The sequence below is a fragment of the Poecilia reticulata genome, chromosome 23 (genome assembly GCF_904066995.2).
Source record: "Poecilia reticulata chromosome 23, P_reticulata-male-v2, whole genome shotgun sequence".
In the NCBI taxonomy this organism is placed as follows: Eukaryota; Metazoa; Chordata; class Actinopteri; order Cyprinodontiformes; family Poeciliidae; genus Poecilia; species Poecilia reticulata.
The window spans coordinates 7,025,944-7,053,763 of NC_088852.1; the positions used below are offsets into that span (position 1 = coordinate 7,025,944).

A 27,820-nucleotide genomic window follows, 5' to 3' on the forward strand; every position below is an offset into this window, starting at 1 on the left:
TTGTTTACTTGGAGTCTCTGGGAGTTCAGAACAGTTTAATTTTGTCCTTCTTGGTGCTGCGTAGATATCCAGTTTGTGTTTCTCACAGCACTTTTGTAACTTTAAAGATGCCAAAGCTACAAGTAGTTAAGTCAAAGTGTTTGGTTGTTGGGTGTATTAATACACCCAATGCACTACACTTTCCCCAAGTATCAGACCTTCTTCAAAGTGCCTGGTTGCATTTTGTTTTTTTTTTGGAAATGTATCCAAAATGCTGGGAAAGTCGCCTTTGTTTGTGCGAAGCATTTTAAGGACGAGGGCTTTAGCAGCCTCCACTGGTATTATGAAAGATTTGGGGTCAGTTCTTTCTGTGTGTGGAAATGACGGACATGGGAAAGCGGCAAGCTGAAAATAGATGTAAACAGACTTTATTTTAGACGTATTGTGTGTTTATATGACGTAGTGGCTGTTTTGATAGCAGTTGCATTGCGCCTTCTGGTTATGTTAGCGCTGTGCCACAGCTACAAGCTTCTTCACGACATAACCGTACTGCTCGATTTGAAAAGCATCATCACATAAACAGTTTGTTTTTGTTGACATCTTTTAATCGGTTTGCGAGTAAAAAGTTTGTGTCACTAGATAATCGCATTTCTTCAACAAAACTACAAAAATGTCTAAATGTGAAAAGGAAGGATTTAATGTGATATGACTCATCTGTTCCTACCATCTCTGTCAGACTCGGTATAGGCTGTGAGAAATACAGACAGAATCACAAAATGCCATGTATTAAAAACATGAAATATAGAATTTGGTGACTATACATTAATATATCAATTCCCAAAAGACTGAAATGCCTCTTAATGTCTTAAGTACACCCATCAGATTATATTTAAGACATGATCTGCATCCCTATTTATGTTAACTTATGTTAACATATGTTTAATGTCATACCAACAAATCTATTTTCTAATCTTGTGAATCTGACATGGGAAGTGCACCAAAAACCTTTCTATGGAACCTATGTGTAATACTTTTTATTATACATGTTACTGCTCATCAAAACAAATCGTATTCATATTTTATATGAAAAATGATCATTATAGTCATTAGTCTGAAGCTATGAATAAATCCTGCTAATTATCAACTACCTCCCACTCTGACACCTATATGTCTTAAAAATGATCATTATACATGTCATGATTTCTGAAGGGATGTTTTTTTTTCCCCACCTACAAACTTCAAATAATCCCACTAATGAGTTGCTCGATTTATTTATTTATTTATTTTTTACCATTTAGTTCTAAATGATCTATTTTAAAATCTCATTTATACTCTTCATCAGCTTTATCATTTGAAGAAAACCTTTGGTTTTAGATTGTGTTATGAATCTTAGATGTTTTTTTTTAATCACAGGATTTCATGATTAGTCAGAAATACCCGGAGCAACTCCAAGAAAATAAACAGAAGCGCAGATGCATTATGTTCAAATCCAGATAAGATCTAAGCTAATGTTTTTGTAATCGGTTTTTTTTTATGTTTCTTGTTTATAATTGTTTTGTAGTGCTGTCAAAAAGAAAGTTTCAAACAAATTAATCTTTTAAGCTCTGAAGCTTACAAATATCTCCTTTTTTTTTTAAACGTGTTTTTATTGCCGCCCCAGTCAGTCTATGGACAAGAACAAGGAAGGACCAAAGTAGAGGGACGACTAGTATTAGTTGCTGCATCATGAATATTATAAGACGCCTTGCTTTAGGAGAGTGTTGTTAACTGTGTGATGAAATTGTGTTTAAAACAGCATACATATCATAAAATGTGGCTTTTATCTGGTTTTTATTTTCACTTTCTACATTTGGTCGAAGTGGTGGAGCTTGATTAATCTGTTTAATTTTTCTACCATGACTGTCTGCTGGCTCAAAAGCCGAATCTGACATCAGACTTATTAGGGATGTTATTAAGGAAATCTTTCTGGATGAACATGATTAATTATGGAAATTATAAGACAAAGGGTACAGGTGACAATGTGCTAGAGATGGGAGGTGTAGTCAGTTTAGAAAGATAGATTTCTAAAGTTTTTTCCTTTCTTTGCTCTTTAACAGCCTCAATTTTCACAAGCGGTCTTCCTTACACTGGCCGTACGTCTCCACGCCTTGTTTCTAAATACGTGGTGATTCTTATCTCTACCTGGATGCGACTGAAATCTTTACAACCCAAGAGGGTTCCCATTTTGTAACGGGAAACACAGCACCTTCCATTACCTTCCTCCATGGTGGCACAAAATGCTCGATCAGTGCTTCCCCTTAGCAAAAGCTCGCCATGCCTTAGCCTGCGAGTGTAACGCAGCCGGCTTGCTATCACTCGTCTCATCCGTTACACTCTGCTCCCATTCAATCAGAGCCCCACGCCTCGGAGGAGCTGCAGATAAAATTCTCATTATCTTAGCTCACAGAATTATAGAGAAGAGGACCGAGGCGCACACTCGCACATACAAACACACAGAAAACTGATTCACTCTCTCTGAAGAACACAAATTCCACACAGATAGGAGCAGGTACAGCATAATGGTGTGCTCATATGCATGTGAAGGCTATGAACAGGAGCATCTAACTGACTCCTGTCCTAATTTGTGCAGCAAGGAGATGTTATTGGAAAGAAGCGTTACAAATTTCAGTGTTCACATCAGAAGGGAATGCTTTAAAAAGCTTATTTTGAGGCTTTTTTGTGGTGCTCTCTCTAATATGCATGCATATTTGAATGTAGGACTATTATCTGAATTGTTGTTTACCTATGTTTTCATAGTGGCACTGCTGTTTGTGGAAGGCAAGTAATTTTGTACTTTTACCCCCTAAAGCTTTGCGGTTATTAGTTTGAGGTTCTTTGTCTGGATACGTTTTTGTGAAGTAACCAATATATTTTTACAGTTCTTTTAAAAAATATTTATTAATCCTTAATGTTTCCACATTGTGTTTATTACAGCAACACATTTTACTGAAAATATGACGTGGAGGTGACTATAGATCGAGTCCCAGTCAGTATCTTGTGGAATCACTTTTTGCTTCCATGACAACGGGACATTTGAAGTATGTTGATCCTGCATACACAGGAGAATGTGATGAATCCAGAGCGACGATGGCTAACTCAAAAGGATTTACTTTCCTTAAAGCTTTCCAAAGCTAGAATGGCTATTTTAAACCAATATGCGAAAAGCAGAACACAATTAGGACTAAGAACTAAGAGTCAAAAAACAAAACATGCATGAAACACAATAAGAGAAAAGCCCCCGAAGAATGGGTATCAAACGGAAAACACCCACGGACATGGTTGCCTCTGTTCAGAAATTAAAATAAGCACAATTTCACAAACGCACTATTATGTGTTTGTAGCACATAAATGCAAGAAAATACAATATATGAATTTAAATAGTTGGGAATACTTTTGTAAGGCCCTGTATATACACGATTTACCATCAGTGCCAATGTAGTTTTTTTTTTTTTTTTTTCAATCCGTTTTACCGAGCTTGAATGAATTTCACACGTGTGCAACAGTATCAGTAACGGTGTTAGTGTTGTCAGGCAAGAATTAGTTGTCTGGCAGACGAATGTTTGCAAATGTCTGGCAAAAGTTCTGCTTCACATGAAACTCCATGTTTGTTATGCTGTATGAATTGAACTGTTTATCATATTCTCTGGGCCGAAGTCCCAGGTCTGTAAAAGACTGAAAGGGGCGAGGCAAAAGACAGCATGTGCTTTCCTCAGATTTTCCTTTTTTTTTTATCCTAAGACAGGGAATCTCTGGAATTCAATTCAGAGAAAATAATGGAAGTCATTTGTCCATATTTAAAGGCGATTCGGGGAAGTTCTCTTCCCTCCACATGAGAATCTGCTGCCCTTAGTTTGTTCTCAGCCCTCCATGGCTGCAGGAGCCAGATTGACACATACCTCGGTAGCAGTTCGATTGTGCATCGGAGTGTTTGCTGCCATCCCTCCTCTTACAAGAATGTTATGTGATATTGATTGTTTCCATTTCCAGTTGTTGCAGTCTCTTGCTTTTCCATTGTCCTTCTCTCACGTCATCCCTGCACAGTCAATATTCACGCTGCGGCGAGTCCTTGAATTCAAGCAGGGCTTTTTTCCACTTGAATGTTCAGTCAATTGATAATGGCTTCACTCATCAGTTGTTCGGCAATAGAGGGTGTTAGGCGATGAGCATGTTCATTGGAATACCATAATATGATTAGAGTCCTAAATCGTTGAGGGAAGCAGAGCTGGGTCAAATGTTGAGCAGAATGCAAATCAAGTGCTTATGATGAATTCCCCTGTAATGGTGGCTGACATGTGAATTAAAATAAATCACCATCAGTGCTTTTTTAAGAGCATCATTTTCACCTACAGATGCCTTGGGCTCTAAAATGTTTGTACCACATCTAGCACTAAAGGCACTGCAAGGACGAATGGCTTTCTTTGGCAAATTCTTACATCCTCCCATTCCTCTATTCATTAAAACAGAAGTAGGTCACCTACAAAATGGCTGCCACTTGGCCACCTTCTTCGTCCCCCCCCATCCTGTCGGCATATGTTTCTCCCAGACCCCAGCCAAAAGAGGCTCCTGAATAAAACAGTCAAACAGAGCACCCTAAAGACAGGCAGGCGGGAGATTTATTGCCCATATTTGAAGCTCTTTTCGAAATGCATCCCTCAGCCAATTTTCCTTCGCACCGCCTTTAATTACCTGTCTTAATAGGATCCTTGTAAGAGAGTGGCAGGATATCTTCACTAATGTCTACTTTCAAATGGAGAGATAATTACGCAAACAGGAAATTCACAGAGATCCATTTTCAAAGGAAGATGTATGCAGTAAATGGGAATTATGTCAGAGGAGGTTTCCTAATTTCTGACCATTTGTTTACCAACTCACCTTGCTTTTAGATGCAGTTATTGGTTAAAGTATCCATGCTTCTTAAAACATGTGGCATGACATGAATGTCCCAAAAAGTTATCACACTAGGCAGGGCCGTGCAGAGACCACTAAAGGGGCAGGTGCTCCAAAAAAAAGGGCAAATCTAACCGTGTTCTAGGACAGAATATTAACAAAGTCACTCAGCTTTCAGAGTTTAATGAACAATGATAAATTACAAAATTGTGAGATATACAATCAAAGATAAGGAAAATTTTTATATAGAGCATAACACTATGCATATTTAAGATATTTTATTAGTAATTTCTTTCTGCAGGTCTATTTTGTTATAAGAAAGTATTGCCATATTCAAACCCGCAATTTAGCAAGATATGTAAATCAGAGCTAAACCACCAGACATATTTTGTCTTTACAGAATTACACTATTAAAAATAGAAACAAGCGCACAATGCAACCTTTTAGTGTACCGTAATCCATAACAAAGAGCTGCCTGTTTGCTACACTTGCAGTGGAGATGAAGATGGTCCATTCAGGAAAGCAGAGCTGCATCAAACTTTAACATGGAACTGCAGAAAAAACAAAACAAAAGCAAAAATGTAATTGTTAATGCATGCCACCATGAGCAAAGCCCCTGAGTTTTGCTTACAAAACTTTTTAAAATATTACAATCACACATTTTTGTCTCATGAAGTGAAAAAATTATTTGCAAAACAAACTTATTTACGCATGTCAGGAAGTTTGTTTGTGACTCAAAGTTTTGCTTGTGATTCTCACATGACGTCGTGGGCAGGACCCAAAAACACAAAAGATTTCTGATGTGTGCAAATAAAAGTTTGTTTGGCAAATAACTTTTTAAGTTCACGAGATTTTTTTAAAAAAAAGGTTTTTAAACAATGTTTTGTTTTTAAAAAAGGAATCATTACAATTCCAAAAGTTTTGATTACAATTTAATTTTACTTAACTGAGGTTAATTTTTTTTTTTTTTCATTGAATAATTGGGGGGGAAAAATTTTATTCATACTCTGCGAACCAGATCCTAAACTTAAAGTCTGGTTTGAGATTTTTTCCCCCTTCATTAATGACACACTTTTACTACATACATTATATTTATCTTGGTAATTCAGGGTGAGTTATTTTTAATTCTAAATGAATATCCTTGTTGGATTTTTATTTAAGTGCTATTCTCCTTCAAGATACATTTACTTGAAGACGTAATTAGAAGAAATTAGAAGACGTATATCCATTTTGGAGATGATCGGTTTTGGACGGGCAATGTGCCACGTATTGCATAAGCCAGTGTTTTTCAACCTTTTTTGAGCCCAGGTACATTGTTTTAATTGAAAAAATCACGAGGCACACCACCAACCAAAAATGTAAATAAAGATACTCTGTAGCCGCCTATATTGCATATATAGTCGTTCTTATCATACGAGTTTGAAAACATTTCTCTGTCGTGCCTGCTGCTAGCATGTGGTCGTTCTAAATGAAAATTAGCGCATTCTTCTTTGATTTACAATTTTGACTTCTAATGATTCACTTCCTGCTAGAGAGCCCCCTGGTGGTTGAAGAAAAATCCACAGAAAAGCCGCACCGGGCTACAAGCCGCATGGTTTAAAACTTAGGAAAAAAGTAGCCATTTATGGTCCAGAAAATACGGTATCATAGGTGAAATTGAATAATTTCCACAGCACACCTGACGATCATTCACAGCACACTAGTGGTTGAAAAACACTGGCATAAGCGATACTAAAGGATGACTGCTGTCATTAACTATACAGGGAAGAAGCTTTTTAGTTATCTAGCTTTGCTAGTAAAGTCGTTAGCTAGCTAGTCACACGAACACCGCAGTAAATCCCTGAGGCAGATAGGATGGCTGACAATTGTTAACCAGTACACAGTTCGTACACCAATCTGCATTCACTTACATACATTGTCCTGCTCCTCCTGACATGCATTGTTTTTTCTGACTGTTGGTCACAGTCCGCTTGGAATAACTGAATACTGTTGATCTGGAAGGCTGAACGGCATGTTGCTGTTAAGTCAGGTTTATGTTAGGCAAAGAATGGCACAGTCCATCTATGCAGAAACTCTGAGCCTCAGATGTAACAATTTGATGTCTACCAACACATTTGATGCCCAAAAAGCTGCACTCTTGAATTCGACCTCATAACCATTGCAGAAGCTGGAGAGTTAGTAGTAGGATTGTATGCTAAGAGATCGAGAACGATTTATCCAGACAGAATCAACGATGAGTAAGAGCAATAAGACATGGTCCTCTGATTCCAAGGAAGAAAGAACAGAACAGAAGTTGGCAAGAGAGAGACAGAAGCTCCTTGACATCTTGGAAGACGTCGGCAGGATGTCCATTGAGAGACCATCACTAATTAAAGCAAACGAGGAGCTAAAATTTCAAGTTATGAACTTAGAAAAATCAGCACTTGAAAAAGATAAGCTAGTTCGGAAGAAAGACAAAGAATTAAAAAAGCTGATCGACGCAAACATAACTTTAACAGAAGATAACGCCACATTGGAGCAGATAAAAACTGCCGTGGAGAAGAAAAACACCAACTATGACAAAGAAATCACCGTCCTGAAGCAGAAATTCAGGGCCCTAGAGCAGAACAACATCAACCTGAAGCTGAAAACCAACCCTCTGGAGGAGAAAAACACCTTCGAGCAGGTAAGCTGCCTCTTGGAGAGGGAAAACACAGTTGATGTCAAAGAAAACTCCGACCTGAGGCAGAAAAGCAAGGCTCTGGAAAAGAAAAACAGTGTATTGGAGAAAACAAACACTGCTCTGGAGGAGAAAAACACCAACTTGGACCAGAAAAACACCGCCCTGCAGCAGGAAAACGCTGACTACGAACAGGTAAACTTTGTCTTGAAGGGGGAAAACACAGTTTATGCCAAGAAAGTCTCTGGCCAGAGGCAGAAAAGGAAGGTTCTAGATAAGAAAAAGACTGTCTTAGAGAAAATAAACGCCGCCCTGGTGGAGAAAAACAGCCCTGGAGGAAAACAGCCCTGGAGGAGAAAAAAAACTGTCTTCGAACAGGTAAACTACCTGTTGGAGGAGGAAAACGCCAACTTGGAGCTTGAGGTGGAACAGATGAAAAAAAGGCTGAGGGAATTGGTGGAACAGCAAAACAAGCAGCAATCTGAAAAGGAAACCCACAAAGACGGCATGTCTGTTTCAGACCAGCCACAGAAGAAGCCACAGCGATTCAGACGTGTGATCAGAGGCTGCTACAATACATTTCTGAAAATGTACGATTTCTGAAAATGTACCAGGTTCATAGCAAGTCCTGTCCAACCTCCATGGCGAGTCCTGTTGGTCTCTGGGTTGACCTTTAGGGTTCAACCTTCCAACCCAGAAGGTCCCAGGTCTTCGGGCTGAGACCTCTAGGGTCTATAGCGAGTCCTGTTGGTCTCCGGGCCTGCTTCCATGGCTTGGTAGCGAGTCCTGTTGGTCTCTGGGCGGACCTCTAGGGTTGATGGTGAGTCCTGTTGGTCTCTGGGTGGACCTCTAGGGTTGATGGTGAGTCCTGTTGGTCTCTGGGCTGACCTCTAGGGTTGATAGTGAGTCCTGTTGGTCTCCAGGCTGACCTCTAGGGTTGATAGTGAGTCCTGTTGGTCTCCCGGCCTGCTTCCATGGTTTGGTAGCGAGTCCTACATTCTATGGATGTTCAAAGCCAGGGGCGGATCTAGAAAAATATTTATGGGGTGGCAAGAGGGGGGCAGGGATTTTTTCAGGGGTGGTAGTGTATATATATATATATAAAAATATTGTTTTTAACTTGAATTGTTTCAAAATGGGGGCTGCACAGTGGCACAGTTGGTAGAGCTGTTGCCTTGCAGCAAGAAGGTTCTGGGTTCGATTCCCAGCCCCTGTCTTTCTGTATGGAGCTTGCATGTTCTCCCTGTGCATGTGTGGGTTTTCTCCGGGTACTCCGGTTTCCTCCCACAGTCCAAAAACATGTTTGTCAGCTTAATTGGCCTCTCCAAATTGTCCCTAGGTGTGAGTGTGGGCATATATATATATATACACATACATACAAAATATTGTTTCAAAATGGGGGCTGCACAGTGGCACAGTTGATAGAGCTGTTGCCTTGCAGCAAGAAGGTTCTGGGTTCGATTCCCAGCCCCGGTCTTTCTGCATGGAGTTTGCATGTTCTCCTGTGAATGTGCGGGTTCTCTCCGGGTACTCCGGTTTCCTCCCACAGTCCAAAAACTTGATAATTAATAATAGGTTAATTGGCCTCTCCAAATTGTCCCTAGGTGTGAGTGTGTGTGTGTGTGTGTGTGTGGTTTGTCCTGTGTGTCTCTGTGCTGCCCTGCGACAGACTGGCGACCTGTCCAGGGTGGAAAATTAGCTCTGAACGTCAGCTGGAGATGGGCACCAGCACCTCCTGACCCCATTAAAGGAAAAGGGTGTGAAGAAAATGGATGGATGTTTCACAATGAGCTTCATGTAGCACCGAGGCTTGAATACAATTTCTTAATGTAGTATAGTTAATTATTTTTACGTCTTTCATACTCCTGCTAATTGATATGCATTACTGGACTGGACAGTCGCTATGGGATTCATTGTGTCCTGCCGTGGACATGGGATTCACTTGTCCTGTGTTGTATTTATCCCAATACAGGACAAGGAGAAATCTGTCACAAAAATATTAGTGCCATCATTTATTAGATATATCTATTAAATACGACTTAAAATAAAGATTAGAAAACTGATGTTTGATAAATTCTCCATGATACAAATCTATAAACAGTTTAGTTTCTGTTTGTTCTGTCAAGATACAAGAAGGGGCAAATTTCTATTTATATTGGTCAATTGTTTTATTTTAAATATGCTGTAGGAGCAGCAGTTTGACAACTGTTATAAATATCACCACGTTTTGAGAACACAGGGGATTAGCTCAGTTTTTTTGCTTGTTTTTAGGAATTGCAGCAGCTGCAGTGCGACACAATGAAGGTACAATAAAGCTGATAAACAGGTGAAGAACCAAACTAGACAGAACCACTTCTGACAGCCAAACATCCAATAAAAGTTCCACCAAGCCACTACTAGGGCACTGGGGTCATGTTTCTAGACACGGGCAAAAGAAGGTTCAATGTCCAAGCTTATTGATTGTTCTTGGTGATTTATTTCCTCTTTCACCAAACACAGAGATCAAACTTTAATTTGTTCTCATGCTACCAGTGGTGGAGAAAGTACTCAAAAAATTTACTTATGTAAAAGTACAAATACACAGACAAAACTGTACTCAAGTAAAAGTGTCGAACCCAGGTTAAGAACCACTGCGTTAGACTTAGATATGTGATTCTATGCATCATAATTTCAGGGATGGAAACATCTTGTCTCCTGTCCTAATATAGCATGAACTTCACTTTTTTTTGCCTCTACTGGCATTTATTTTGAAAGAAATCCAACTGGCTGGGGATGACATGGAACCAACTAGCCACGTAGCAGAGTTGTAGTCTAGACCAGACCACCGAACCCAAGACCAAATCTCGGCACCCCATGCTACGTGACACAATAAAATTAAGTGCACCTATCAAAATTGCTTCTCAAATTGATCTGAAAGATCCACATTCCCATAAAATCACCTAGATATTAAATACCTAGGGCTGAAATAAATTTAACCAGTATCAATTCAAACTCTTTATTCTGTTTTGCTTTCATCTCTGTGCCACAATCCAGAGGTTTCCTGCGATTCCTAAAAAAAAAAAAAAAAATGCCCTGGGCGGTTGCCCATATTGCCAATGTCAGAAACCAGAACTGTTTAATGCACCATTAAATATAGCAATTAACGGTAAACAAGGCTCAACTATGAACACTGTCCAAGGCGCAATAAGCAAGAAGTAACCAAGCAGAAGGAGCACGTGACTGTTCTCATCCTCCCTCCTGCTGCAACGTCTGCCACCATGACAGGTGACGAAAACAAAGAGCAATGAGCATGCTCTGTGTTCTTATGTTCTTGTTTAATTTATTCGCCAATTAAATATATATATGAAATAAAATAACTGCAGTGTGTACGCACGCAGTGAGGCTCCAGTCTTATCAACCTTAGTAAAGATCCGTCCAGAAGAATCGGATCGTTCCTGAATGTCATATTACTATATTGCAGACTTTGGTCACATGCAATATGCAACACCTCAGTCAACACCTCCACCCAATAATTCAGCGCATGAGACTTTTTTTCATCGCAGATGCAACATGTGTCTCAGTCAGTACAGCTAGCTTTGCTCACGTCCACAGATCTTACCTTTCTTTAAGCTTTCCTTCCAAGTGACGCTAAAAGTTGGACCAAGTCCCCACCGTCTGTGAAAGCGAAGCGCTGCTGATTTTACATGCCGCCATATCTTATGATTTATGCAGCGCTATGACATTACTGACGATTAGACAAACATCTTCTCCCACTCAGAGGAAACCACTGCGCATGTCTTGGAGCTCCGCGTGCGAGTAAAGGTGGAGGCGATGGGTGACAACAGACACGTAAGTGACGTTACTGCTTGGATTTTACGGCGCCACCTTAAATGCCTGAACTTCACATTTTAACGAACAAAAAGCGCAACGCGACTTGGATGTAACGAGTAACGCGACAGTTTTGTAGAAATGTAGTGAAGTAGAAAGTACAGATACTTACTGTAAAATGTAGTGGAGTAAAAGTAGAAAGTATCCATTATTAAATCTACTTAAGTAAAGTACAGATACACGAAAATTGTACTTAAGTACACTGCATGCTACCACTCTTGCTCTGGTAAAAACCATCGGCCCCAAACCCAAATGCCTGCTGGTCCTTCACCAGGCCCCTGCACTTATCTATGTGGACTGACCCACATTACTTCCCGTCTAAATTTAGAAAATAAGAAAAATAATAAAACAAAAAAAAAAATCAACAATTATCAACCTACAAATACACTCTGTAAATAATACAAAAAATAGAAATTTAAGAATAAACTAACAAAATTAAAATGGATAAAGAAAGAAAAAATAGCTCCAACAACTTCTATTCCGCCTTTTCTTGCTCTGTATGTTGGTATTACACACGACCCGTTGCCATGGCAACTGACAGATATCTCAATGAGCAGAGAGAGCAGAGATTACCTATCAGGGGAATCAACACCAAAAAGCAAACATTTCCTACACAAAAAAGTAGCAGAAACACTAAAACGGAACATCCAGTCTGTTACATTATGTTGACAGGCTTAATGTCTATATTGTGATTATTAATAAGTTTTCGCCTGACTGCCGCGGCGGTTGATTAACTGATTTAAACTGCTGCTCTACTGATGACTTGGTGGGCGGGTTGTTTTGTGCAAATGGAACCAAAACACACCGAACTGCGCAGCATTCTAAGATTATCAAAGTCAATACCAGGCCAGCAACAGTTAAGCTAGTATAACTGACCCACTGCTCACTTGTTCAATGTTTTCTTTAAATTAAAACGTTTTCCTCACCTGTGGAATTTGAAGCCCTTATTACCATTATCTATGGTTGAATTAACTGCTAAACATTGTGTCCGTTGTTCTGATTCTTTGCGTGATTGTAGCAGTTTTCCTGACCTCCGATATTCCTGCGCTTAATGTCCGATTTGCCATAACTATTTATTGAATTCATAGTCGCTAGCTCGGGTGGCAAGGTTCTCGTTTGGGGTGGCAGTCCCATATCACCCCAGTAGATCCGCCCCTGTTCAAAGCTACTTATGGCAAATGCAAAAATACTTGAAACTGTTATTCTAGTAAAAATGGGTTGACTCAGGAGGCATGACTACAAGTGTGCTTTATTTGTAACACTATTATTTTTCTTATACTTGAGTTATTTACATCTTGTCTGCCACTTAAAACTGAAGTAAAAATATGTGAAGATTTGCAGTTGCAACTTAAGAAAATAAAAAAAGATAGTAGTGTAGAATGCTTGACCTTTTTTTTCCCTTCTTTTTTTAAGCTATTTTGCTTGGTAATTAAGTATGCGCATTCTTTAAGTGTGAATTTGCCTTGTATGGCTTTGCCCTCCCAAAGACATATCTTGGTACCTTCTTACTTCCCCTTAAGCAATAACCTAAATTCAGACTCTGCCAGAGAAAAAGATGACACCTTTCACATGTGAAGTGTCCTATCAGTATGAGTTTATACTTATCCCCATAGTGCGGCATGGGAATGCGAGAGCGCTGCTGAAACCTTGAAAAGCCAGACTTGTTTGAACACATTCCCACAGATGAACCCAGCTGTTGCCCTTTCCCTGACATATTTCACTTCTGTTGTGTTTGTGACGAGCCCCAAATCTGTTACTGATGTGATCAGATGACCCCTGTTTCTCTCTGCTCATTCCACTGGCAGACAGAGTGACTTACTTGCGTCCTAGTTTTTCACTTGGACTCGGGTTGCCTATTTATTTGCAGGAGCACTCCAGCGTTTCACAATATGGGATCAACAAACATTGCGCATCCACCTGTAAAAGTGTGCGGCGTAGCAAGACACACGGCTTAAGCTGTCTTCAGTTTTATACTAAACCAAATGGGGCATTCAGAGAGAATGTGTACAAAAAAAATCTGTGTTTCCTGAAATAACACAAACGTATTCAAGCAGAAAGAAAAATAATGGCGTCAAACGCTGAGCAATTTTACTGCTTGTCATTCCTCTTCAAGTCTATCCTTAGAAAAAGCATGTCATTTGACCGTGCATAATCACCCTGCCCTTTCTGCATATGCTCCACATTAGCACAGAGATTTAACCTAACCAGCCAGCCTACAGACAGGTGCCGTGTTCCTTCTGCCGCATGAATATGTATAAGACTCTCTTTGCAGCACTCAAACGATTCTAAAACATTATGGACGCATAGCACACGCTTGATTTGCAAAGCACTGCTCATGAAAGTTGTGCGCCTGATCCCCCACATGTACTCTCACTTTTTCCTTAGTCCCTCTTGCTCTCTGTCACCCATACATACCTTTTTATTTCCCTGCTGCCTCTCCCCCCCTTTCTAATCGCTTAGCAGAACTGATGGACAAAGGATATAGTCTTAAAATGCCTTGTTGTGTTCCATTTCCAATATGTTGCGCTTCAGATTAGGTGACACAACTCTCTCTCTCCTTGGTGTTTGTGGAAGTTGGGAGTGCATTTTATTTCTAAAGAGTAAATCTGGAAGGAAATGGTTGGTAGATAAACGGAAATGGGGAGGTTCACTCGCTGTGTTTACTGGGGCCTCTGGCAGGACAGCTGGTAATTCACAATAAATTGGAGACTGTAGAAAGCCAGCTGCCTGTAGGGGACGGGGATTGTATCCGAAAGGAGAGCAAATAGGAAAGCACATATACATCTGTGTGTTTATATGGTATTTGCATGCATGCATTTACGTGTGTGTGTGTGTTAGAAAAATAGGAGTCGTTTTCATTTCTTTAGCTGAATCTACTAAAAATACCATAGTTCACACAGCTTGACTCGTGCATAAAATCATATTTTAGCATCACCAAGGTAACGCCCGAAGGGCTATATGTTAAAAACTAATAGCAATGCAGTTTATGTACAAAGCTGTAGTTCTATTTTCAAAGTAGTGTCTTAACACATACCTGGGACTGTTCGGCACTCATGAAACGGCTGGTTCTGAACACATGTTGGATTAAAAATGCCTCATTTGTGATATCACTAATACCCAACTCCTCCAGTGGAGTCGCTCCCTTCATTTTCATCTAATTAATCTGATACCTTTGTCTATCTCGTATTTTCCCCAGCAGAAAACATCAAAGATAAGTTATCACTTCAGGTAAGCAAGGGCAAACGACTGTTTCTCTTTATAACGTTGTTCTCTTTTGCTTTCTTCTCGTCTTGATAATCACTACGAGTTAATTGACAATCTAACAGTACAATGATGGCAAAATCCCCCAAGAGAGTGAGCCGAAGACAAAGGTAGAATCTGAGCTTTATAAAAAAAACAAGATCTGAAGCTGGCTTGTTAGTGTTCATGCAGCTGTATCAGTGTTGGGCCTGAATGAACCTCAGGACATTCAGATAAATGTCAACAATAAGCCAGGGTGCTGTAGGGACAGGAAGAGATGTTGCTAGGCATTAGGTAGCACTTCTCTCAAAAGGAGAATAAAACAAGCGAGTCTGTAAAACCAGAATCTACAGCATTTAATAGAGAGAAACAGGAATACCACAGTGAGAGGTTATTTACGTCATTATTTAATTAGCTAATGATTAAAACAAACTTATTACAGATTTTTTTCAATGGCCCCTATAGAACAAAAAGGTAAATCAAGGTTGCACTTTAAAATCTACTCACAAGTGCCTAGAAATAACACTGGGCTCAAAATAACTCAGCCGTGGTATATGCCGAAACCAGAGGACAGGATATTACACCATATTTTCTGCCAAGTCTGGTGTGTACTCCACCATTTCACACAGATTACTTTCTTACAGGATGACCATCGGTGGAAAAATGGGGATTGGTTGCCTCTTTGATTCATTTTCTCCTTTCCAAGCATAATAGCTATGTAATGGGAGGTATGCCATGCACTTTCTATTTTTGGATGATGGATTGAACAGTCTGTGAGATCTCCAAAGCTTTGAGAAATGGTTATATAACTTAACCCTGCTTTGCACTTCTGTACGTCTCTTACCTTCCTGCTGTTTATCCATTAATAGTTCTCTATCTAGTTTGTGAAACCTTCACAGAAGAGTCTTATTGAGGGTTATCAAAGTCAGGGTTTCCCCCAGAAAACTTGCTAAGCCCAGTGGTCAGGGCACCGAGGCGGTCCACTGGCGGTCCACCGTGTTTTTGTATTAAAAGATGTTAAGTAGACAATAAAAGTAAAAATATCACTGGGTAATTATATGTTAAGGGAAAACATTGTCAGTGAACTGCTATATAAACCCACAACTAGTCTTAAAAACAATTAATCAAAAAATACAATTAAAATAAATATTAATTATGTCCAAATTACTTTCAAATCCAAATTAAGTCAGCGGCTCCATCAGGCCCCCCAGAGCTTCAGGGGCCCCATAAATGCTAATATTTTAACATAGACCACAGATATATAAATGTAGCATTTGTTTATTGAGATTACCATTGCTGCTAAATTTGACAATGGTTTCAGCATATATAAATTAAAAGATTTTAAAGTATGTTAATTTCGGTCCTCCGTAAATATGGGCCAGATATTCTAAACACAAAATTTATTTGGGACAGTCACTGTATTTGGTCTGTTTTAACAAATAAACCACGTGAAAAAATCAAAATCATTGCAAATAAAGTGGAGTGGTTTTGAATTTGGATATGATGGTAAAATAAATATGTCAGGCAAAGTGGGTTAAATCTACAACCAATTTCACATCAATATTGATAAAAACATGTGTGAATCAAGCTGGTCAGAATCACTAAACACAAAATAATAAGCTCATGTAACTATTAGCTTACTCATGTAAGCTATTTTATGTCTTACTCAGTTAACTATCCCACTTAGTGTTATATTCAGGGTCAGTGAGATTGTACAATTTTTATTGTTACAGAAATTTTTGAAAGATGGCCAAAAAAAAAAACGGGATTTTTTTGTCCAGCAAAGCTTTACTACTTGGAAATGGATTCTGTGCGACATGTGACAGTCACGCCGGTCTTGACTTAATGCACTGACTGCAGTAAACAATATATTGTCAATATAATTTCCCAACGTAGATGTCTTCAAATACACCAACCATCCTTAGATGACACTAGACCGGCTCATCATCATGATGGGACAGAGACTCTGTTCCCTGAGTTCAGGTCCAGAATCTGCTTTCTGTTCCGGAGCCCCGCTCACTATCCACTGGCTTCCTGAGCTAATAACACGGTGCACATTATTTGTGGAGGCATTTGAAGGACCGGATTTATGGTAAATCATCAACAATTTAACCCGGAGTACACATGCTAACACGAAGTTAGCTAAAGTCAGCTATCTTACAGCAAAAGAAAAGGGCCACCTACCATCTTTGTGAAGCTTCAAATGCCGGACAAAGTTGGACGTCGTGGCATCTCCATCCAATATTCTCTTCTTGCATGTTTTACAAGTTGCAGTTCGTTTTTTATTCGAAAGTTCATAACCTACGTAGCCAAAAGAAATTACTCGCGGAAGCATATTCCAGCGGTCATTTCGTCTTTCGTTCCCTGAGCGCTTAAATGTCCAAATCCTGTTAATTTGATTGGTTGAGCTGCAGCTACGCACACATACTTACATAAGGAGAGAGGAGAAACAGAGGGACGGTCTGCGCATATTGATACGGAATGAGTGAAATTAATTAATGACGCCACTTTATAAATAATGTGTTTTAAATTTTAAGACTTTGAGTAAAAAATATCAAGTCTTTTCAAGTAAACAGCTTCAAGTCCCAAGTCAATGGCATGAAAGTCAAAGTCAAGTCTGAGTCTTTGAGCATTTTTTCAAGTCAAGTCTCAAGTCGGGATTTTAACGTCTCCCAAGTCATGTGACTCGAGTCCCCACCTCTGATAAATAATAAAGACTTTGCGTTATTTTGATTTAGTAATGTAATTGTATTAGTTGTGTTACCACCCCCACGCCATAGTCGCAACCCCGAAAAGATGCGACTATGGAGCAGATTTAGAAGTACACCGAAAGCTACAGAATTTGGTAAAAAAAAAATCTGTGAGCTTTGCTGAAGTTATTAAAGACACAAGTTCAAATCCATGCTGAGAGTGGAGCTCCTTCAATCAGGGCTCCTCCGCAGCTCTGATTGGCCAAGGAATGTAACGTGATCCTCTGCAGCAAGTGATGGCAAAGCGGGGCGCCATCACGACTTTACACAAGTGAGTCTTTACCTCCGCGGCAGAGGCTCTGCCGAACCCCTGAGACCGACTCATCGAACCCCTGGGGTTTGATCGAACCCAGGTTAAGAACCACTGCGTTAGACTTATTATAGATGAGTGAAGAAATTGCTTAATGAACCGGTTAATTCTGCATCGTGACAGGATTATGTGCACCTTTATGGAAGAGTAGCGCTCATTCCTCAATCGATGACTCGGATCAGTCAAGATGGGGCGGGGGGGTTCCGCAAGTTTCACTCCATTATAGTCCAGAACTGTCTCGCATTCTCACCGAGAAAATCCTGCATCACTTTGGAAAATAAATCACTTTCTTCATTTGAATTGTGACCGGGAGCTTCTGTGCGGTTGGAACAGACGAGTTTCCTGTGGGAAACTAATTTAATACTCGCACCGTTCATGTGGTTTCCTATGAAACTGGCTAGATTTAGATGTGGTTTCTCTGTTTTAATGCATCGATTATTTCTTTCCCATATTTTTCATTACTCCCTCACTCTTCTTTTGCAACTGCTGCAGTTCCAGTTTGCTGCATTCTGACCGTTGGTGCTTTAAGTGCTTTTAAGTATCTTTAGTTTTTATCAAACTGCACCATTTTTCCCTTCGCCAATCGTGTGCCCTCTTTTATCTATACATTTCTTTTCCCAGTCTGACGGCTCCACCCACCGTCATTCCCCATTCATCTCAGTCATTCCTTAAGCAGCTTGGATTTTTAAACTCTAGGCTGTGGCAGTAGCACTCTGCCCATCTGTCACGGCAGAGAGTTGCCATAAAATGGCCAACTCCTCAGCGTTGCTGTGTGATCCTCTTATATGCTATGAGCATTGCACTCACCCGTCTCCCTCTGGGAGGAGTGAAAAAAAACACACACAAAAAAAACCCTCCTCTCCCTGTAAGGCAAAGAAAGAGTGTCAGATTTAGACTGAGCATTGAGGGGACGGGTTCTCACATCCTCTAAGGCTCATGCTGGAGGGCACAGCTTAAGGGGAACGGGCAGTTTCAAGGGAGCAGGAATTATAGGTGAAGCTTTGGCGTTGAGGTAAACAGGAAGTGGCCCTTTGCGGCAGCAGCATATTTAATTTGGGCTAGCTGAGTGAACCCATTGTTTAATGCTGTTTTATATCATGGACGTATATGAACGCACTGAAAATCTTGTTATAACGCAAACGCATGGAGACTATTACTTAAAATGTAAAAGGAAGAATTCTCAAGCAGTCAGTCCAGCAAAGGATAACAAAATGAAGACAGAAAACAAGAGTGATGTTTGCACATTTGAAGTCGTAGAATCGGCAGATTTCTCTCTCTTTCAGCAAAAGCAGCCAAATATCTAATTTGAATTATTACTATCAAGGAAATATTTACTCTAGGTCAATAGTACTGGGTGCTTTTGACCTTTGCAGTACTTGAATTTTAGGTAGAATCTTATCATTCAGTTTACCCTAGTGATGCACTCTTCATATGTTGGCTGCTGCATTATTTATAATGCTGGTCTTGCTGGGAGATGTCTGCAGCTGATGTGTAATCTTGTGAGGATCGATGCCTGACGGCTGAAGTTGGGGCAGGAGAAACACGTTCCATCTAACCTCGGATGTCCAATGGGAAATACAGAGGAGACATTTTGAAAGTGCTGATAAAAATTTGTTGGTACCTTAATCAAAACGTCATCTTATCCTTCTGTCTTCCTCCTCTTTGTGCTTCTTTGCCTCGTTCTAATTGCAGTCGTAAAATTAAGCATAGTGTTTTAGAGAACTCATGTAAGCCATGCCATAATCATTATTTTGCGTTTTCATATGTGACAAACATTCAAGTTTACTCGCAGGAAAGAAAAGAAAACTTCCTGTGCTGCACAGCTAATATCGTTGTAAAGTATCCTGATCACTCGGTGCAGTTGGACCAAATTATCCAGCTCTGTCAATTGGGAATGTTGAAACCACAGCACAGTGGGACCCATTCTTACCCTGCTTTTTGGTTAATGGTTAGCTTTTTCCGTAATGCTGCCTTTTGACGCAAAAGATTGGATTAGAAATCGAGGGGTTTTTTTTAACCCGATTTTCTGTCTTAAAAGCTCGTAATGTTTCCTGCCATATCCTTCTCTGCCCTTGTTGGCAAAGGGTTTGTGCTCTTTGCTACAGGCCACACCACAGTGAAGCCATAATCTCTGCAGTTGCCTGATCAGGCTCAATTCCAAACACATTTCAGATTTTCTAACCCTGACGGGGAGCTACTGAAGTGAGGGAAACCAGAGAAAGCACAGCCACAAGGTGCTGAACCTGTTGAGCAGTACTAGCTTGGCCTGAGGATATTAAAGTTCATATTTGCCTCCCAAGATAAATCTAGCTTAGCGTTCCATAATTAATTTGTTTGAACCTTTTTGTCTTTTGTTGCTTTGAAATATGAAATCAGATGTTTTATGTAATCACACACACACACACGCACACACACACACACAAATAAAGTACTGATTCTAAAGCTGCCTTTTATTTATAAGATGATTTAAATAGTTTTACCACTGGATTCTGCATCCCTCATTCATTTATTAAATCATTTTATCATTTATGGTTATACTTTTGAAAAAAAAAAGTCTCCATAGATGCAGCCCACTCACGCGAGCAAATGCAAACGAGACTTAAGGGCATCATGGTGGACGTCAGAGCTGAAACTACCAAGATTGTGATTCCCCAATCTGGTAAAATCCAGATTGGGGAAAACGCATGAGATGACTGCGTCATTACAAGATATGTTTACTCCACCTGTCAGGTTATTGAGAAGAGGAACCAAGAGTGGTTTTGAACAAAAATAAAATAGTAGCGTTTAAATGTAGGTGTGATGCAGAAATGCCAAAGGCTGACATGGTGTCTCTGGAGGGCCATGACAGGAGGAACAACAGCTGATTCCTAAATCTATCACAGCGTGGCGGGTGATTTTTGCCAGTAAATAACCAATAGGGGCCAAGAACACAGCCCATCTGGACTCGCTATCCCAGGCCTCCGTGTCTCTTTGCCGAAGATGGGAGATATCAGACCTTCTGGACGAAAACTTGAGCAAAACATTTCCTGCCCAAATTCACAAAAACTTTGATTTTGAATGATGGCTGCATCCTTATATTTCACCAACAGTGTGAAAGTTTTACTTATTATCTGACCTGTCTCAAATATGATGCACCTGATGCTCAGGTTATAAAATCATGAACCTGTGGTATGTTGTTGTCCTGTTTCAAGATGCAACTAATGACTGCCAGAATGGATAAATACGTTTGCAGTGAACAGATTTGAGGATAATGGCTATCTGTGATGGCCCAGCAGTCATTTTAAATCTGGTAGAATATTCTTTAGGTGCAATAAACTGAGACTAAGACTAGTTTATAAGACTAAATCAAAAACAACACTGCTCAGTTTTCCACTTAGCAAAAAAAATTAAGTGACAAATGGAGCCTCAGTAGAGGAAAACTTTCATGGGCCAAATGAAAAATACAAAAAAAAAAGAAAAGGTCAAGATAAATTGATGAGACGCCCAACTCTTAACCCGTGGTCTTATTATGTCACCTATAGGTGAACCGGGCTGCGTCTTTTGACCTTTGATTCTGAACGTTTTGCTCCTCTGCTCAGCAGACAGAGATTCTCAGCGCCTCAAAGGTTCTCTCTGCATGGAGGCGCTGGCTGTTTTCATTTTGGCACAGGTGTTGAAGATCTAGCAGTTCTCCTATTTGGAATTCAATACCAAATTGTATTAGCAATTCAACTCAGTATCTTGGTAAAAAAGGGGAAAAAAAGTGCTCCAGTGAATAAAAACCATTCAGCTGAATTTTTAACAAGAGGGTTCGACTTGCTTTCGACTCGACTGGGTGCAGTTCTTGGTTTGTGTGTTGCAGTTTGTCAGAGGTGCATAACGGTGTCTGTCTCCTCTCTTTCAATTTTCTTCTCTCTCTTCATCACTTGAATTCCACAGACTTGACTCTCAAAAACCCAAAATACAGAAAATTGCTTGTACATTAGATTGCCATTTAGAGTATTTTCTAATCATGTCTTCACTTTGCCATTGGAAAGAGAATTTATACCATGCAAGATGACGATAATTTTGGAAGAATTCAAACTTTAAAGTTGTGAAACATGTAATGAAATGCTAAAGTATCATATTTTAGTCAAAATGTATTAAGCGTTAGTGACCAATATGGACAATCTCAAAGTATATGATGTAGAGATAAGATATAATTTTGCATAGTCTTCTAGACTGAACACATTTTTTGAAAGTCTTGGTCAGAAAAGTAAAGTTTTGACGTCTCTGCATTAAGTTCAAAGTCAAATAAATATAGCCTGTCTTATATTTACAAAATTATTTGCTTCTTCAAATAAAAAACTATTTAAATATTTTTCTGGAAACTCCATTACATCTGCTTTGTTTCTATTTTGGAGAGAAGTATGCGAATACAGGTCGATGTTATTGCCATCTGCTAGAATTGATGGGCACATTTACGTCCGTTTTTATTTTGTGAATCTTGTGCAGAAAGGATGCAAATAGTAGATGCAAAACATGGAACCTTGAATGTGTCACAACCTTCCTCTTTTTAATGCATAATCAATTCTTAGTCCAAACAAGCAACATTTTTATTTAGACATCACCCAAAGTCACTGTAATACAAAAGTGCAACGTTTTACCAAAAATCTTGTGGAGAAGAAATGATAAAAAAGAAGAAAGGAGTGCATAGAAACTGAATCTAAACGACATAAACGGCATACACCATCGCTCCATTGAATTTCACATTTCAAAATGCAAGCTGTTGCAGAGTAGGTGCTTTGTAGTGCAATGATGCAAAATTCACTGTGATGACACGTTTTGAGTTTTGCTTGATTCTTTGTGTTACAGCGGCTATCCAAGCGTCGCCACCGATTCCTAACCTTCACGTCGTTTGCTTCCCTTCTTCAGTGTTTCTGCGGAGTTGAAAGGTAACTAACCATATCTTGTCTTACATTTGGGACTCCTCCTTTACAATACTGCTTCTCCCTCGACTCCTCATTCTTCGGCGCTCCTCATCCTTTCTCACTTCTAACTGAATTCCTTACCAGCATATTTTCTCCCTTCTGTCTGCCATGCTTGGGTAGCCACACATGTTCCTGGGGGGTGGTCCATCAGCCCGCGTTGCCCGGCGCTGGCTGCTTTTCAGTGCCAGGACTCCACTGAATTAGAGTTCAGGTGTCATCTGTTTGCACTTCAAAGCCAGAGTGTGATAGACCAAGTTGAAAACCAGAAGGAGTCACAGGAATTATTAGGGAGAAAAAGGTTTTACTCGAACCGAAAAGTTATATTTGCAAAATGAAGTTAATCTCATTAGAGGTCAAAGAAACAAAACTGGACACCACAAACAATGCATAACTGAACTAACAACAAAAAATAACACACAAGGGTATATGGCTGATCGTACCATGACAACACAATGGGTGCAACTAAGCACAATACATCCTCTAGCTACAAGACAACACTTTGTGCAGCTGAGTTTGTTGGTAAATTAAACACAAACATATTAAATTTAATCTTTAGTTTTCTTCCAACTAAAATAGTTGGTGCGGACATGGGGGAAAGTCTTCATCAAACGCTGCCCTTCCTTAGTCCTTTTCTGGCGCTTTGCACTCTGCCCACAATGCTTATAGTATCATGCTGTGCTCAGCTTGCCTTGACCTACTAAATCCATACAACCAGCACTAATGCAGATGTGAAGGACTCAGATTGGGCTGGACAAGACTATGTTGAGATATCAGTATTTAAAAAAACTTAACTGTAAATTGTTCAGCTTATCTTTTAAGAAAATGTTTTTATAAAAAAAAAAAAATTAGAAATGTGTAAAATATGAGCTTGCAAAAAACTGTTTACATGTGTCTTTTCATGTCGCTTCCTCAACTTCAATGCCTCTTCTCTTTTTATGATTTGTTAAAAATGAAATGTTTAACAAGGTCCAAAATCACATGCCGGTAATTGCATACTTCTATTGAACCTGTCCACCATTTTGGTATTACGTAGTTCCATACATTTCTTTGTGTCTGTCTAAGAACTGTGGCAACAAAACCAATCTCTTGTAGATATTGGTAATGATCCAAAAACGTATTTTCTTTTTGGGTTCTTTTCTCCTTTCTTGCCATCTTGAGTAGGATATTTCATGCATGATAAGCAAGAGCAAATTATATCATGTTTTCATATCATCAGTTTCTGCCATGTGCTTGGATCATGATGACGGATAACTCCTTAGGAATGCAAGATCACTCCCTTGCTTGCCTGTTATCCAAGCTAAGGGATTTTATAACAAATTCATCTGCGGGTGTCACTTTGTTGGCACTGATTGGGCCTAACGGGTTTTTTCTTTTTGGGAAGATAGAGGTTTGTTTGGAAAAATTGCAAATCCAGGCTGACAGTTTGTTTATTGCTGGCTGAGAGAGGCTGTAGAACAGCTTCCTTTGGGGAAATGGAACTGGGGTGGGGGGTTGATTTTTGAGCATTCATTCTGTTTTTGGAGTCTTAAAATGTCTAATTTCTTGCATAAAATTTTTACCCTGGATAAATCATATTACGATGAAACATTTCACATCCCAGCCCTCCCCCCCAAAACTCTCCGCTGCTTTTCACCTTACTTGATATGCATTGCTCGACTCAATTAGGAGTGCAACCCATTTACCACAAAGTCCACCTCTCTGCTTATCGGTGGACATTAAAACACTCACCTTCACAGGTCAATAAAGATTTTAAAGCCCATAAGAACGTCAGAAGCTGATCTCAGCAGGTTAACCTCTCACATACAGTCGACCGCATACATACACGGGTAAACAACAAAGACGGATGCACTGAGACGACGACATATCTGCTTGTTTTTTATCCCCCCCATCAGCTTCATAATCCAGAAAAAATCCTAATTGCAAAATCAAGTTCATGTCATTAATTTAGTGCTTGGAGCCAATGAAATGTTCGATTCGTGACTCTGATGACTTCTTATCTGCAATGCAGTAAATGACGGCAGATTTGATTTAAAGACACAGGGTACTGAAAATTTAGATTAACTCCCCTATTCACTCACACACTGTGAAAAATATGACATGTCTCGCTCGCTTTTAGATATCTTAATAATTCAGTTAAACACTTTTGCAATGTGTCTTTTTTTTTTTTTTACAGTTTTATCAGGAAAATTACTGAAGCTGATTAATGTTCCCCCATTGTTGAGAAAGAAGGAAATCTCTTGATGTTTATTATTCTTTTTGATGAGTTACAGTTATCATCTTGAGATTAGTGCTGGTGTACATTTTTCATGTTTCTTCACAATGCCAAATACTAGCCAAAGCAAGAAAAAGGGCTTGTGATTGCTTTTAGCAGTTCTTACTCTCAATTAATTCTCTCATGCATTGAAATATACCCAATATATCTTGCATAAACTTTATATGCAATAAAAATTGAAATCTCTGGTTTGAATCTATAACAGTGTAAAGGCAAGTACAGTTGATTAAAGATTAGCTTGTGGGTTGAGGTGTAATTTTGCAAGGAACTTTTAACTAAATATTCGTGGGTGTATTTTCTGTGTCGTTGAGGCTCTATGTGTAATTTTCAGACGTTGGTGTTAGAGACATCATAATAAATCCTGATTTGTGTATTCACTTCAAAGAATGGCATGAATAATTAGGAATTTTAGTAAGTTTTTTTTTTCAGATATAGTAATCTGAAACGGCTGCAACCTTTTGTATTTTTTGTTATGCAATAAAATATAGAGTTGACATGCGGCTCTACATTTTAATGTCATGATCAAAGTGTGTTGTTTTTTTTAACCCAAATCAAAAAGTCATTTCCATCATTGGGTACAAACCCTTTTTGTTATTATCTTTGCACCTTTTGTTGCAAAGTGCAACCTAAATTGATTGAATTTGCTTCAACAGCTCTTTCTAAATTCAGAAAACATAGGTCTGCAACTTAATTTTTAAAATGGACAAAGATTCTGAATAGGTGAATTTTTTTTGTCCTGGCCTCCCTTTTTCTTCTTTGAGTGCTCTCCCACAGATTCGATTCCTGTCCAATGGGCCTGACAAGCCCTGAAAAGAGACCCTGCTAATCTCTTCTCAAGTGTCAACTCCCTCCTCTGTTCTTTTTCTGAAAAGATGTTGTTTATCTGACCAAAGCCCTTCGCAGTGCCATTTACGCTGTGGGGTGCTTATCGACCATGAGATAATTCAAAAAGCCCCTTGGTCTGCTTCTTGTTCATTAAAAGTTTCCTGAGACTCATCTTCAAAAGTGCATCCATCTGGAACAAGGAAGAGAAAGGGGGGGAGGGATTGTATGGAGAAGGGATGTAGATGTTATATTTCAGTCTGGGCTCATGTGTTGTATTAAATTTCTCTTGACATTCTTGTTTAGATCCCTGATTGATTGGGTCTTGGTTTGAGGCTGGTTTCATTTGAAGAGCATTGTTAGCGCTGATCAAATAACGACGGACAGTCCTTAAGGGGGATCTGTGCATCACATAGCCCGCTAATTTACAGTGATATACCTGAACACTTTTACGGTTAAACACAGATTTACAAATGTTTGCTTGCATCAGGTTCATTGAAATGAATCGAGTTACGTTTTGTACCGGCGAGCTATACCATCAAAGTAAAAACACAACACCCTGAATTTAACAAGAAGTTCCAGTCCAGTGGTCCGTTGAACTTTGAAAGACTTGTTTCTGACAACCTGGAGTTGTAGTTTAATTCTAATCCCGGAGCGCTATTTGTGCGTTGCAATGAAATAACCAACGGCAGAGTGTCAGTGTTGACATTGCTTCAAACAAGCACTTCAACTTAGCTCTGAAAATGCTCAAGGACAAAATAAGAGAGGAGACGAGTTGAAAGATTAATGCTTTTCATGTGGCCCAGTGTTTAATTTATCAATAAAGCTGTCAGGCCTCCACTAACCTGGGCGGGTGTGCTCTGGCATTAATCAAAACACAGGCATCAATCTATATGTTCAAAGCTGCCGGCCAGCACTCTGACATTGCCTATATCCTAGTTGTCCCTTTGCCAAAGGCTTGACCAGTGATGCCTGTCTTTGCTAAACAAGACACTTGAGGGGGGACATTTTAGCTCTTCTTGTACAATTCCAGACAGACGATGTCCGAATCAGATGGAAGAATTGAAGCATAGGTGGAAGAGCTATTTTCTTTGGTCTGCTGCGTTCTCTGTTCTGTTGGGTAATTATGGATAGTGGTTTAGGCAACAGGTGGATTGATACCAGCCTAGCCCCTTCCTGTTTCTATCCCCTTGCTTTTAAGATCCTCATGGCGTTATTTGGGAAATAGCAGTGTCCTGTCCACTCATCCATCAAATTGTTGCTTGTTCCCTTGGAAGACCTTTGTGCCACGAGGCTCTGGGGGAACTGAAGCAAATAGTTAGAATGTGTAAAGTGGGAGGTTATAGAGGCATTGTGATCGATGTGCGGCTGAGCCTCAATGATGGATTCAGGGATCAAATGTAGACAATACAGTACACATTGAGAAGATGATGCTGAGGGATGAGAGTGTGGGAGTGGAGAACTCAAATTCTGACAGACTTCATTATCTGATAACTGGCTGCAATCTGCTTTTCTTAATTACTTGCAATACAGTAACACTGTTAAGACTTCCTTTATCTTATACATGTGGCCTTGGCCTGAGTTTGACAGCCTTTCAGTAAGCTGTAATTGAAAATATGTCCAAGGTGCTGCTTAAAAAGAATAGTTTGCTGTCGCGGTGTTGCAGACAGAGGGACGTAAACTGATGGACAACTTCTAGATAATGTTTTGGACGACAGGATAAGCCTCTTACCTACCAAAGCATTCCTGTGAAAACAATTAGGGCTAAGCAAGCCTGGAAACAAACGCGACTTTGACACAGTATTCAATTAACAGAAACCGAATGTAACGTCTACTTTAACTGCCTCCAGACAACTATTTTGGAGTTTTGCAGTCTCCAAGGCAACAGGTTACAGTGGAGACACAGGAGCTAGAGAGACACAAGAGGAGAAAGGGCTGATGACTAAACTGCACTTGAAAGCCATCCCATTTGAGGGTTATCAACCAGTCATTTGCAGGTTTTGATTAATAGTCTCACTCAGAATTCTTTTCATTAAAAGCTTATTT

General features: G+C 39.6%; 1 long non-coding RNA gene across 4 annotated transcripts in view; it reads left to right on the top strand.

The window, feature by feature from the left end:
- LOC145550194 (uncharacterized) overlaps window positions 1-27,820 on the top strand; it is a 210,713-nt gene that overhangs the window by 92,028 nt on the left and 90,865 nt on the right. For all 4 annotated transcript variants that reach the window (XR_014086085.1, XR_014086086.1, XR_014086084.1 and 1 more), the window contains exon 5: window positions 22,565-22,644. This is a non-coding gene — a long non-coding RNA (uncharacterized LOC145550194). The remainder of the gene's footprint in view (window positions 1-22,564; window positions 22,645-27,820) is intronic.